Here is a 12,021-nt window from a genome sequence, read left to right as displayed (position 1 = left end):
TTCTACATGGGCGTATGATTGTTATTTTTTAAGCCTGGTGAGTTGTCCTTGTCCGTCCAATTTTCCTGGTAGAATTGGTTCCAATTTTCAAGCCGTCCAATTTTGAAAGACATGACTAGACAGGGGATAGAGGCTGGAAATCTCGTGAGTTGTTTTTCTCCTTCTACACACGTAGATGGCTTTAGTTGGCATAAAGTTAATTAGCAATTTCTTTTTATGACATCATATGAATGAATTGTACCAGTCGAATCCCTATCAAATTCCATCTCTCTCTCGACATCGTGAAGATTTCCCCACTAATGCCTCCTGTAGGAGTCTGAACCGTTTTGTCAATCCCAACGTGGTTGATGGTCCTCTTCGACTATTTACAGATGGAGATGATCTATTTTAGGGTGAACCGATTTGCAGCTTGAAATAAAGAACCGGATCTAAAAGGCTGCTTCGTAGTTTGTAGAATTGGGAATTAGCCCACTTGGTTTAAGACCTACTCAAGAATCGGACCGTCCCCGGTGAGTCTAAGAATCAACCGTGAGTACTTTAGTTATATGTTTACCTCATTTCAAATTTCTCGTTTCTTATACTTTTGAGTACTTTGGTTATATCCTTCATTATAAGCTCCTTTTGTTCCTGCAATTGAGTGTCCGCATTGAATGAATTGTTATTAAGAGTAGCCTCACATAATTGTATTGCATCTTTTTGGATGCAAATTAATTTCAACGTAATTATGAGTAAGATGACAATAATTTATGTGTTTTCTCAGTAATTTGACATATTCGGATTAAAGACCAAAGACATCCTCAAACATCACTGCGACCACTGCAACCATTGCAACCTCAAGAAAGTACTGGTATATATATTGTAAGAGTTTTCCTGATGTATGCTACATTAATTGAGATTGTAATTTATCGTTTTACGGAATTGGTCTAATAAGATAAAACATAAGGTTTATATAATAGTCAAATATAGGCTTAGCTGTATGGGCCAAGTTGGGCTCGGCCTATGATGAGAGGGTTCGTCCAAAACTCTATAAATAACGTTAAGGTCTCTCATCTAGTGCTCATTCTTTCATGAACTTTCTCTCACCTCATATAAGGCAAATTGTGAGTGACAGTCTCATCGAGCCAAGAACCGAGGGTCATAGAGGAGAGGAACCTGAGCACTAGCTCGTCATCTGAGCATGGGATCATTGCCATTCCACATAAAGAATGATTGATTCCAAATCAAGTATGCAAATCTTCGTATTCTTCTCCAACATGTTCAAGTTTCTAGCTATGTTGATCTTGGGATGTCGCTTCAATGGCCAACATTTGGTATCAGAGCCTTGTAACTTAGAACTCGAATTGTTGCATTTGGCCCATTTATAGAAATTTTGTCCATTGAAACTTGATTTAGAAACATATTCAAATTTATTGTGTCGAACCGAGTGTTTCGGTGGATGGCACGCCTCTAGCAGAGGCCAAATACCCTAGCGATGACCCTTTCGGATTTTGCCTGCCATTGGACAGTTTTGTCCGTTTTTGTGAATTTTGGCCTAATGAAAGTGGATTTTGAGGACATATATGGATTCTACATGCTCAAACGAGCATTTTGATGGGTGGCACACCTCTAGAAGAGGCCGAAAACACCCTCATACGCTTGCACGTGTCGACAAGGTCCTTGGAGTCGGCACCGAGCACGCGCACTCATGTGCTTGGCACGTGAATTACCTTACTGGCGGGTGACGTCATCTTTAGATATGTGTCACCGACTTAGACACATGTCTTTGATGACGTCATGATGACGTCACATGCCACTGCCTTATGTGCGTCTAACACGTGGCATGTGATGTCGTCGATGATGCCACTGGTCAACCCGTGATCTGACCTTGGGTTGATTGTCATGGACCGGGTTGACTCGACCCAGGTTAACGTCATTCCACGGCGAATTGACCTGACTTGTGTTGACCGACGTTGGCAGGGTCGATGTAACTCAGTGGACCCGACCCAAGTTGACCACTAATCAGTTGATTTAGTTGAACCATTGACCAATCAGATCGGTCACACCTTGGTTGAATTGATTTCCAAATCAGCTTAAGCAGGGAGCGTGTGTGACGTCGGATCGGTACATGGTTTGGATTGTTGTGTTCATATGTAAATTGTCTATACCGTGATACATTTATTTTATATGTTTGACGATCTTATTCATGTGAAAATGCATGTAGAACCCTAAAGTACGTGATTTTTGGGATATTTTTGTGTATTTTTCATATATTTCTTTATAGTTTTGGATATACGTTGTGAGCTTGCATGCATATCTTCACATAAAGATTGTGTACATCATCAATTCATTAATGACATAGCATGTGTTAATGAATAGAGTGATATGATTGGCATAACATGTGATTTTAGTGATGAATTGCCCTTGTTGACTGGTCTAAAATCATATGTATAAGGTCAATGTGAGTCACAATGTTTATATTCATAGTATGAGAGAGTTTCAATAATTCAATTGAATTGTGACTGCTAAAGTGGTATACTTAATTGGATTTTAGAAATGTCAGTCTCATATTATGATGAGATGTCTTTTGTTTTAATGCGTGTTTATACTCTCAAATGAGGTAATTGTGTGTTAGTTCATGGAATGATACATGAATAGCATATGATTGAGAAGTGACTATCTCTAATGGTTCATATACACAAAGGTGATAAATTCGTGAAATGTCAAAATATATTATCATGACCACTATCATATGAGAGTGTACAATCGCATATCATATATTCTGCCCAAATATGTTTATATGATGATGCGTATAACTCTCAAAATATGTAATCATAAAGTTTTCAAGTTACACAGTACTCACATACTGCCAATTACATATGCTGCTTGTTATTAAGTTAGATTCTCTATAATTGCAACTCCGTTGTGATTAAGGTTCCTGTTGGGTCAAATTTTAAGTAGTGAAAAGATTATTTTCTATTTTGATGGAATTGGTAGATGTTCGTATTGCTCTTACTAAGACTAAGCTAGCAATCTCACTATTAATGATATAGAATTAGAAAGCATTTATTGCTGCTTGGGAAAAAGGCAAATAAATTTGTTCGTTATATATGAGGCATTCCATTAGGAACACTTAAAAAAAAAAAAAAGTTTACTAGCTAACTGCACTGCTTAAAAGTATGATGAAAGACGAGATGCAATTTATAAAACATGATAGTGTTTGGGAGCTTATTAAATTGGCTAGTGGGTCACAAGCTCATCCGCTGCAAACTATGAAACCTGGACACGTTGTCGGAGCTTCCGTGTCGTGTTCGACACGCTTAGACACGCAGTCAACATGTGTCCAATTTTTCGACACATGGTCAACCTTTCTCGACACATTTTGACTCGCGTGTCAAGAGAGGATTGTTGAAGAAGACGATGGAGGGTGGAGGTGAGGCCGAGGAAGCAGAGGTGAGGTTGAGACGGTGAGGGAGGGCTAGACAAAGAGCATAGACTGAGGCAATCCAGAGGGCCGTGATTGCGACATGGCGATGGAGGGCTGGCAGCAAGGCTCAGCTGCATAAGAAGAAGGGCTAGAGGCCCTTCGGCGAGCGATTGCGATGAGGCGACCGGGAGAGAGCTGTGTGACGAGGAGGAAGAAGAGGCCGTGGTTAGGGTTTTAGCAAGAAAATGAGGAGGGTGGTGGGAGACAATGGAAAGAAATTGGGGTTAGAGAGTGGGGTGGTGTGGGGTGAGGGAGAGATAAGGCGAGGAAGGGAGGGGTGGGGAAGAAACCGAAGGGGGGAGGGGGTGATTGATGGGGCGGGGGCGGGTGCTGTTGCGGGGGAGAGAAAGAGCAAGGAAGAATCGGGGGAAGATTTTTGGGGTGGCGTGGGGAGCAGTGTGTGCATTGTGCAAGGAGGAGGGCAAGGAAGAAATCAAGGGGAAGATTTTGGGGTGGCATGGGGGATAGGGGAGAGAAATGGGGGAGGAAAATGATTTTTTGGGGACGAGAGTTTAGAGAGAAAAGAGAAGAAATAATTTTGGGAGCTTTTTAGGAGGAATAATTTTGAGCGGCAAATTATTTTTATTATAAAATTAAATAAATGAGTTAAAAAGTGATTCGAAAAATAAAAATATTGAATGTTAAATAATAATAAATTTTGAAGATTATAGAATATCATGGATTTATTTAAATAAAGTTGATTCTATTTTTTTGTTAGTCATTAGTTTCATTCATAACTTTTGTTAAAGTTAAAAACATGTTCCTAGATATAGGTACGCATTAATTATGAATATATCTTTCAAATTTTCTATGAATATATTTATTAATATTATTAGTATAAATTCATTGTAAAGTCTTTTTATTTATTTATTTATTTATGAATTTGAATCAAATTAATTAAAAATAAAAATATTTATTTAATAATAATGTGACATCCCGATTTTCCAATTTTGATTTCAATTAAATAAGTCGGGCATTTCATCTTCGCGTCTATGGCTTTCTTCTCTGAGTTGGCCACTCACGAGATAACTAGTCTATCAAGTGAAGCCGTTAAGGAATCTAAACGCAATAGACTTGAGAATTAGACCATGAATTGGCTACTCGACTGTATTAATCTGCAAGGATCATTACGACACTGTCAGAATCGAACAGAGATCAGTAATAGGTCGATTCGACTGAGATATGTGATTAGAGTGTGGGTGATTCTACCTGATCGCAATATCCTCGTCGACCGGCACTAGACCGATTCTTCTGTCGTTTTGGGTACCCTGTGTCCGTAATCGAAACCTCGAGATTTCTACGACAATCGAGAGTCGCCAAGGTGTCGAAGATGCACTTTGTGGTTATTCCACAGGTCAATTGCACAGAAAATTCCTAAAAGCTACCCGGTAGATTAGGACACGCTAAAGTCACGCCTGATTGAATTTAACCGTGAAATTGAACCCGATTACAGAAATTGGAAGTTTCTGTCAAGTCACAATTCATTTTAGGAATGTCGACTCATCTCCAGGAAGATTTTTCTACAAACCGAGATTTTTGGCGGAAAAGCAAAGTAATGCCGTTTTTGTTCGGGATTGTCGGAGGGCGTTTTTAATTGAATCTTCGGGATGCAAGTTGGATCATTTGATGGGAAAAAGTCATGAGACGGACGAGGATACCTTGATGGATTTAATTGGGCTTCAATTGGATGTGTTTGGTTGAGAATTGGATGAAATTGATTGAGATTGAAGAGGAAATGTAACAAATTCGTATGCCATGGGGGAGAGCTATTTTGCACCTATTGGCAAGGTTATGGAGGAAGCTTGAGGAGAGAGAGTGGCTGAGGTCATGTGATGTCATGGTGGGGGCAAAGCCAATGAGAGAATGGCAAGTGTTGAGCTCTAAAGAGCCCAAGGAGACCCCTTGCTCAGCAGCCTTCTTCTCCCTTAATTTGTGGCTTTCTCCATTATTGTTGAAGGAGAGAAGCTCAGCAAAAACCAGAGAAACCGAGCAGCAACAGCCCTCCACCGTCGCATGCCCATCGGACTCCATTTCTTCCTCTGTTTTCTCCTCGTTTCAATTTTTGCTCCAGCTGACCTTTCGCCAAAGATTCGAGTTAAAAGTCGACTTCCCAGATGAATCAGCGAACGCTCCACCCACGTCCGTGACGAGGACATCCAGCCCGTTCCGGAGCATCCTGCCGCTCGCCGGAACGATTCTCCAGTTGTCCCGAAATCCTGAGAGAAGCTGCCACTCGCCGGACCGTCTGGTTCCACCCTGCTCCGCCTGTTCTGCGTTTTCTTGCTGTTTTTCCCCTTTCCGACCCTTCCTTTGCCCATCCCAACCTCCTACAAGATCCTCAAGACCCCCCTGGAGCCATTGGTTGCCAACCACCCGCTTGCCGGAGCTCCGATCGGCCCATTTTCACCGTTGAAGTTGCTGGTTTCTTCTCTGCAGTTCAGTCCAGATCAGAAGCAGAAGACAGCAAGGTTTTGGAGACTTTGTGGCCCATTTTCAAGACCTTCCCGGCCTCCGTTGGTGTCGCCGCTTTGGAATTTATCGACCGCCTTGGCGTCGTGGTCGCCGTGAACTCACCGGCGCGCAAAACCGGTGAGTTTATAATCTAATTCTTGCTTAGTGAGTTAATGATGCTTAATGGGTGTTTAGATTAGTCTAATTAGGTTTAGGTGGTTAGATTAGATTATTTTAATATAAATTAGATTAGTTGTGTGATTAGTTTAATGGATGTTTAATTAGAGCTAATTGTATGTTTAAATTAGTGTAATCTAGTTTAAGCCCTAATTAATTATTTTTAATTAAATAATTATTTCTAATTTATAAATATTATTTTATTAAATTATATTATTATAAAATAATATTTAATTATTTAATTTTCGGAATTAAATTTAATTATTTAATAATTTCGAAAATTATGCCGGGATGGCTCTGGTCGTTAAATTTCGCGCTGATCGCTTGCAAAGTGCGGTCGATTTGTGTTAATTGTATGTTTAAATTGAGAAATTGAGTGATTGATGATTATGGTTAATAATTCCAAAAAGTGTGGAATTGTGTGAAATTGATGAAGTTGTGTTATTTAACTTGAAAATACCCGGTGTTGGCTTTTAGCACCGTAATTGATTTGTATGACTAGTTTGAATCGATTGGATTGATTGATTGATTGAATTGAGGTATGAGTTGGTTTATTATTGAATTATCAGCTTTGGCCGAGCAATTGGTTTATATATGTATAAGCTTGTGTGAGCATCATTGTCAGCTTGTGTGAGCACTGTATGTCAGCTTGTGAGAGCAATGATAATTTATCAGCTTGTGAGAGCAACGATCCATATATCAGCTTGCGCGAGCTATCATTTATGTATATATCAGCTTGTGCGAACTACCATCTATATCAGCTTGTGAGAGCATTGCATCCATTTCAGCTTGTGCGAGCCGTAATTGTATTGATGGATGAATAGATGGTATGGTTTAATAGATTATATGAATTGATAGATGTGTGGATCGTATGATATCAATTGGATTGACTGAATTGATAGACCGATGGGTATGTCGGTAGTTTCAGCTTGTGTGAGTATTGTTGAATATGAATTGTCCTGATGTGTAGGAAAGGGACTGAGGCGAGGTAAGCCCACTATCCTATTTGTGTGGCTAGAGCGGCCTGAGGCATATTTTCTCCCTAATTGAGTTTTAGAAGGTAGGACTCGCTGAGACGTAGTCTCATCCCGGTTGTGGGATAATATTTCAGGTCCCTAGATGACGGTCGTGGAGGATCGGAAGTCCTGGAGTTCGGAAGGTGTAGGCTGAAGAATCGGCGAACGTGTCTGACAAGTTGGTCATAGGACAATTCCCTAGTTGTTGAGCCTATCTATTTTGTAGACCATCCAGTGCTGTATATAAACCTATGTGTTTATAGAAAGCTTGTTGGGTTGTGATTGATTGCCTGCTTTTCTATCACAAGTTAATTGTTGTAAGGGGATTTATTTCGCTTCCGCATGCATAATAAAAATTGAATGGGTCGGCGACGTGTCCTGGGAAGTCGCATTTGTATTGACCAGAGTGTGATGTTCGCGCGCTCGGAGGATCGGGGCGTGACAAATAACGTGTCCTAACGTGTCGGAATTCTTTATTTTTGAGAAATGACGTGTCGGCGTGTCGTATCATGTTATGTCGTGTCACGTGTCCGTATCGCGTGTCCATGCTACTTAGGCTGCAAATGGGTGTACAAGACTAAATGAAATTCTAAAAGAAATATTGAGAAGTTTAAACTCTAACTAGTAATGAAAGGTTTCACTCAGAGAGAAGCTTAGTCTTTTCTAAAGACTATTTTGGAGTGAATATTGTACTAGTAGCTTATGTTTGATATGGAGTTACGTTAGATGAATGTTAAAACTCTATTTTTCAATGATTCGGATAAGCTTGTGTGTAAACTGAAAAGCTTTATTTATGGTCTTGAGCAAGATTGTAGATAATGATGCTTGAAGTTTTATAGTGTTGTCACTTCATTTAGTTTTATTGAAAATAAAATAGATCAATGTATATACTACAAGGTCAGTGGAAGAAAATATAGTTTTCTCATGTTCTATGTAAATGATATCTTACTTGTGAGTAGTGACATTGAATTATTGTATAAGAAAACGCAGATGTTGTTAAGAAATTTTAACTTGGAAGACCTTGGTTAGGTGTCTTTTGTCCTTGACATCAAAATCCGTAGGAAACTTTCTCGTCGTATGTCAGATTTTTCTCAAATTGTTTATGTTGATTGCATTTTGAAAAGATTCAACAAACTGGGAGTTATTCTAATCGTTAAGGTTAATAGATTAAATCTTTGACATTGTCCTTATTCAAATCTTAGGAAAACCCAAATGAAGAATATACTTTATGCTAATGCACTTAGAAGTGTTATGTATGCATAAGTTTGCACTAGGCTAGATATTGTTTTTGCAGCAAAACTTTTAGGTAGATATCAGTCAAGTCTAGGACATGATCATTGAATTGTTGCCAATAGGGTTTTGAGATATTGAAAAGGACAATAAAACTATATGTTGAAAAACATGTTTAGGGTCTAGAGTTAATAGGGTATTCAAATGCATATTTTACTAGTTATAAGGATGATAAAAAGTTGACAACGAAATATATCTTTATATTAGCAAAATGTTTAGTATTATGACAAAGCGATAAACATAACCTTATGTTATCCTCTACCGTATAAAACGGAGTCTGTAACATATTTTTTAGCTGTTACTCAAGATATTTGACTTCATAGCCTCATTAAGAAGTTGACCATATTTGATATTATAAATAGACCCAAATGGTTGTATCGAGATAATAACTTTTTAGAGTTGTTTATGAACAACAATAAAGGTCTTAAGGGGTCTAGATATGTGGCGGTTAAGTTTTTGGCGATAAAGGAACAATATAGAATGGTGACGTTACAATAAAGTATATTTCCACAGATAATATAGTTGTAGACCCGCTAACTAAAGACTTTCACCCTTGTATATTTAAATAACAAGTCATGAACATTGGCTGAAAAATATCATTGAATGCTACTGTTTAGTAAGAGCTATTTTGATTTTGCTCTAATAAAGCTTATATATGTTACACATTCAATAAAGTGTTCATGAATGTGTGATCACCATATTGAGTTGATTGTATATAATGGAAATCTCAAAGTATTTGTAAGCCTTGAGTGAAGGCTGTGGGTATTCAGTTATCAGCCTTGAGCATATGTCTTAATTACATATAAAGAAAGGTCAATCATAAAGATAAAATATATGTGGGTTCATTAGAACCATAAGGATATGCTCTAGTGGCATATTCAGTTTTCTATGACACTTAAGGTAAGGGAATAATATTTGACAAATGAGAATACACATAAAGTATTACTCTTTATGAAGTGTTATCCGTTTGCCACACAACCATATTGAATCTATTTTAGTAAATTGAAAGCACATATGACCATGGAAGGCTCTGTGTGGGTATATGCAATTACCATCATGATTCGGTATTTGTGATTTTATGGGATATGATTGACTATTAAGAATTGTCACTAGACCAATATAAATGTGCGCACATACAGTACAATCTCAATTAATATAGCAAAAGTGGGAGAATATACGTGTTTTCTTGATTTGAGTTACATTAATTAATATTGTAATTTATCATTTCACGGGATTGATCTAATAAGGTAAGACATAACATTTTCTTAATAATCGAATATGGGTCTGACTTATGTGGGCCGAGTTGGGCCCGGTCCGTGATGAGAGAGTCTGTCCAAAACTTTATAAATGTTGCTAAGGTCCCTTTTCTAGCCCTCATTCTTCTATGAACTTTCTTTCACCTCACATAAGACAAACTGTGAATGATAGTCTCATTGAGCCAGGAACCGAGGGTCATAGAGGAGAAGAATCTAAGTGTCGGATCGTCCTCTAAGCATCAGATCATTGTCATTTCGTATAAAGAATGATGGATCAGGTATACAAATCTTTGTATTCTTCTCCAACTTGTTCGAGTTTCTAGCTATGTTGGTCCTAGGATGCCCATTTCCAGACAAACCAGTTACTTGCAGACCTACGGAAACACGCATGGGTTCGGGTAAAGGATCTCCCGAATATTGGGTAGTGTCGTTAAACCAGGTCGAATACTTTTATGAAATGGGCGAAGTAGCAGAAAATATAGCCAGAAAGGCTATTTCAATAGCGGCGTCAATGCCTATACGAACTCAATTTATTATTTCGGGATAAGAACGTAGAACCAAAGAAAGGAAGTCTTGGGGATAAAAAAAAAATTGCAGATTTCTTTTTGACAAACAATATATATATATATATTTTTACTTCGCCCTTTGGATTAACATTGAAAGAACATATTCAAAAATGATATGATTCAACTTCAAAGCCATTTGAATGTAGCGGATAACAGCGGGGCCCGAGAATTAATGTGTATTAGAATCATAGGAGCTAGTAATCGCCGATATGCTCATATCAGTGACATTATTGTTGCCAACATATATATGTCCAATCCCGAAAATCAAAGTGCATGAATTCACATGCAAAATTAGGAACTAGACTGATATTCACCGGGTTCAAGCAATAATCTATCACTTGTTTAGTACTTATTGGGCCAAAGGCTCTCCGATTGATTATAGAGGAATGCTCGGACCTTTTGACCATCTTAAAAATAGGCTTTAGCTATCTATTGTCCCTGTTAGGCTAATCTTTGTGTCGATTGAATTGCAAAAGCCCATAGATTAGGGTCCCTCCATCCTAATTGGCTTTTCAAACTCCTCGACCCCTTTAGAATTCACTTAATTTAGATGCTAAATCGATGTTGTTCTCCTATTCCACTAGTTCAATGAATATTAGTTTGTTTCAAACAAAAAACAAATTGCGAATGCTTCTATTGCAATCAAATCTATGGAATCTGCCTCGAATCAAAGGTTAAGGGACTATGACAATCCTTTCAAATGTTCTCGGGCTTGTTGACACCTAAATTTTGACGACCTGCTTAGTCATTTATTGCATTAAAAAATTAGGGGTTAATTTTATTTCTAAAAAAAATAGTTAATTGCATAGCATATAGTTTGAGGTGCATTTATTTCTTAATTTGCATTTACATTGGGCCGGTGACAAATGGGTTCAAATTGATGGTTCAAAATATTAATTTGGTGAATTGGACTAAGCCCACGAAAGAAGTAAATCGACCCAAACCCGTATCATCGGAAAGATTTTACGGATTGATTTGTGCGAGATTTCAAATTTTAGAAGAATCCTCTTGCAATCCTAAAGCAAATATTGCATTTGGAAAAAGGAATTTTCGTGGATACGGATTTGGAAAAATTAAAACCCTAACCATGGTCTATAAATAGATTAAATGCGTAGGGTTTGAGGAGAAGGCCACACGTTAAAGACACGGCCGCACGTTTAGGGTTCCTCTCGTCTTTCAGGTCAGAAATTTAGGGTGCGTTTGTTTGCGTTTCTGTTTAAAAATTGTTCCAGGAAACAGAAATAGAAAAAAGTGTTTCTGTTCCTAGGAACAATTTCTGAACAAAAAAACGCGTTTGGTAACTGTATAAAATTTCTGTTTCTGGAATAAAAAAAGAACAGAAACACGTTTGGTAACTGTAAAAAATTTCTGTTTCTGGAATAGAAAAAGAACAAAAACACGTTTGGTAATGTACAAAATTTCTGTTCCAATTTTTTTTCAATTGTTTTTTTTTTAATAAAATGTGAACTTGGTATTGAATTATCATTCTCATGAAATGCTCATCAATTTAATTTTGTTCATATTAAGTGAAAACAAACATTCTAAACTTGATCATATTTGCTTAGTCGGAAGAAATTTTTTAAGTTTGTACCAAAATTTTCCCATTTGTTTTTTTTTTTTAAATAAAGTGTAAACTTGACTTTGAATTCTCATTATCATAATGACAAGCGAGCGGTCTGAGTTAGGTTAAAATTATAATAATAGATCACCAATTTGTGCTCGCACTAAACAGCCATATAGAGACCGTACAGAATTTCACACAAAAATATTATAATCTCTTTTCGAGGCAACAAGAAATTCTG

The 12,021-nt window shown here is 37.7% G+C and overlaps 1 long non-coding RNA gene across 1 annotated transcript; it reads left to right on the top strand.

The window, feature by feature from the left end:
* Positions 1-5,383: 5,383 nt before the first annotated feature.
* LOC120288113 lies at positions 5,384-7,393 on the top strand. Its single transcript, XR_005546435.1, has 2 exons — positions 5,384-6,052; positions 7,203-7,393. It is a non-coding gene; the product is annotated as an uncharacterized LOC120288113 (long non-coding RNA).
* Positions 7,394-12,021: the final 4,628 nt, after the last annotated feature.

Source organism: Eucalyptus grandis, chromosome 1 (assembly GCF_016545825.1).
Source record: "Eucalyptus grandis isolate ANBG69807.140 chromosome 1, ASM1654582v1, whole genome shotgun sequence".
NCBI lineage: Eukaryota > Viridiplantae > Streptophyta > Magnoliopsida > Myrtales > Myrtaceae > Eucalyptus > Eucalyptus grandis.
The sequence above is the reverse complement of the archived record's forward strand: the minus strand, read 5'-3'. Positions and strand labels throughout refer to the sequence as shown.